General features: G+C 45.7%; 1 pseudogene; it reads right to left on the reverse strand.

Annotated features, from left to right (window-relative positions):
• Window positions 1-313: 313 nt before the first annotated feature.
• On the reverse strand, window positions 314-2,169 carry LOC123726136 (uncharacterized; annotated as a pseudogene).
• Between the last annotated feature and the right edge of the window lie 787 nt (window positions 2,170-2,956).

Genomic DNA, 2,956 nt, shown 5'->3' on the forward strand with positions numbered 1-2,956 from the left:
GCACAATATAGGTTCAGCAAATCCCCTTATTGTTTGGGATATCTTTAAATGTACCTTCAGAGGTCATTCAATTCAATATGCATCAGTAAAGAAAAAGCAGTTTTGGTCTAAAGAGACTAAAAAGGGAAAATACAGGAACTAACAGTATATTCTTTTATGAATACATCTCTTGATGCTCCTGGACACATCATCAGTGATGTAACCTGGAGTTATAGGGTGTTTCGGGTCTTACAACATCAGATACCCTCACCCAGGTGACCCAGCCGAGTTTGATCATACCCCAACTGGTGTCCAGGTGGCATTACGCTGCTCCCTATGGATCTCCTCTCTTGATCCAGAGCCATCTTGATGCTTTTTCAGCTGCCTCGATGGTGTTGCTGATGGCGCTCCTCCTCTTCGCTCTATTGACGCAGAGTGTGCTGTAGGCTCTGTAGAGGGATTGACCAGAAAACCCCCTGCAGCCTACCTCGATAGGCATGCTACTAACCTTTCAACCCTGCTTCCGACAGTCGATGACCAGTCCCTCATACTTTGCCCTTCTCCTCTCGTACGCCTCCTCAAGACGATTTTCTCGAGGGACTTTCAGCTCCAGAATAATGATGGTCTTCCTGGACTCTGAGACCAGGGTTATGTCTGGTCTCAGGGTTGCCTTGACAATGTGCTGCAGGAACATGAGCTGCTTCTCCAGGTCTGTTGTCAGCTGCCAGTCCTGAGCAGAAGCCTGCTGGTGGTTCAGATTTTGAGCCTGGCTGCTCTCCAGCTCGAGCGAAAGTGGTCTTCTGACAGGTGGGCCAAGCTTGCTTACTCTTGCCAATTCCTGTGCAGATTGTTTCTGTGATGGTCTTTAGAACCTGGTCATGGCGCCAGTTGGTAGTGTCGTACCGGGAGGTTGAGATGGTTCACAGACCAGCTCTTCCCAGGGTCACTGCTACCACAAGGACACAACTGAGACTCAGCCTGCAGCACGGCTTCCTCTGCTCTCAATTTCCTCCCGGTCTTGACCACTACCCCTGCTTGGGCCACTTTTGGGTAACTCGACTCCCTGTATTGCATCACTTCCCTCGCCCGAGAGTCCTTGAACTCCTCTTCCAGGGGTTTCAGGGGCAGCCTAAGATGGGTACTTCGTAGATGAGCAGAGGCCAGAGTATCCCCTAGAGCAGGGTGGGCAACTCCAGTCCTCGAGGGCCTGATTGGTGTCACACTTTTTCTCCATCCCTAGTAAACACAGCTGATTAATCAAATTGCATTCTAAACTGAAGATCATGATTAGGTGATTATTGGAGTCAGGTGTGTTAGCTGGGGCAGGGGAAAAACTGTGAAACCAATCAGGCCCTCGAGGACTGGAATTGCCCACCCCTGCCCTAGATAAAGCCATGCTGATGCATACACGCATTGAACTTGTCTGGAAGTCCTGACCCGTCAGCTCTCCAACTCTTGACAGGTGGCCTGGATTGATGTTGTGTCTTTCAGGCTACTGTTGAACACCTTGCCAAGGCTCTTCACTGGCTTTTCCAGGATGGTGGGGATCAGTGTTCCTGCTATAATGAAGCGGAATCTGTCTATGACCTTGCCCTTCTTCAACACCATTGACCTCGAATTTGTTGGCTTGAAACTCATTCTCACCCATCCAATCAGTTTTTCCAACCCTTGCCGAATCCACCTGCTTCCTGGCACTTACTTTGTGGTGACTGCCAGGTCGTCCATAAAGGCTCTGATTGGTGGTTGTTGCACCCCAGATTTGGTTCAGAGGCCCCGGCACTCAGCTTCAGCAGACTTCACAATCATGTTCATCGCCAGGGCCAACAGGATCACAGAGATGGTGCAGCCTGTGATGATTCCCACTTCCAGTCTGTGCCACTCTGATGTTACTGGCCCTGATGAGACTCTCATGCTGAACCTGTCATCGTAGTCCAGGATGAGATCTGCCACTTGGTCTGGAACATGGTGTTTTATCATTGCCAGCTTGTGAGAAATCAATCCGTAGGCATTGGCAAGGTCAAGCCAGAACACTGCCAAGTCACCCTTGTTCTCTCGTGCTTCTCTGGTGAGCTGGGTCAACATACCTGGTACTTTTGCGATGTCTCCCTTTTGAACAGATGTATCGATGTAGCCATTCTTAGAGAGGAAGTCTGCCAGCAGCCTATATGTACCTATACGTTTAAAAACCATAATGACTATTCGAATTTATTTGAATTACATACCCTCCAGTTTCACCGGAAGTTGTCCCGCTAGCGGGACACCAATTCTTAAGAAGTTTAGAGACACTACAGAGAAGCTATAGTATGATAATAAAACAATGAAAGCCAAATTACTTGATCTAAAGTGCAGAAGTATGAAAAATAATATTGTTATAATGGGAATAAAGGAGGACGAAAATGAAAACTATCAGTCGATGGAGGAAAAAGTTAGAATCTATGTTCCTTTTTCCTTCTTCCTTTTTTTGTCTGAATACCACAGGATATAATGAGGACTACACAAAATATGTCTTGCATGTAATGGACATAAAAAAAAGGACTGGTCTTTTGATATATTTAGGTTGTTTTCTCTTAATATTTTTTTTTTAAATCGAACAATTGAATCCAATGAATTGAGCAGGCTGGGCTGACGTGCTTATAGCCTTGCTAGGACTTTTTAAATATGAGTATGCATTTATAAGATTGTGCTGTTATTATTTCTATTAATATTATCTATTATTGTTACTATTTTCTTCTGACTGTTTTCCATGTTGTTTGGTTAGTTCTCTTAAGCATCTTTGTAGATATTTATGTTATCATGGGACTGCCCATATTTCCCTCTGGCCAACGCCAATTGTCGGCTAAGGGTTTGCCTTAGGACGCAAAGGTGCGACATGAGTCAGGGAGATGGTCTGATGGTCTTAGTGACAACAGACCAAGCTAGATATGGGGGGATGTTTTAGTGTGTGGAATATTAGAAAAATTGGAGGTTTACAAAGTTG

This window comes from Salmo salar, chromosome ssa13, assembly GCF_905237065.1.
Source record: "Salmo salar chromosome ssa13, Ssal_v3.1, whole genome shotgun sequence".
In the NCBI taxonomy this organism is placed as follows: domain Eukaryota; kingdom Metazoa; phylum Chordata; class Actinopteri; order Salmoniformes; family Salmonidae; genus Salmo; species Salmo salar.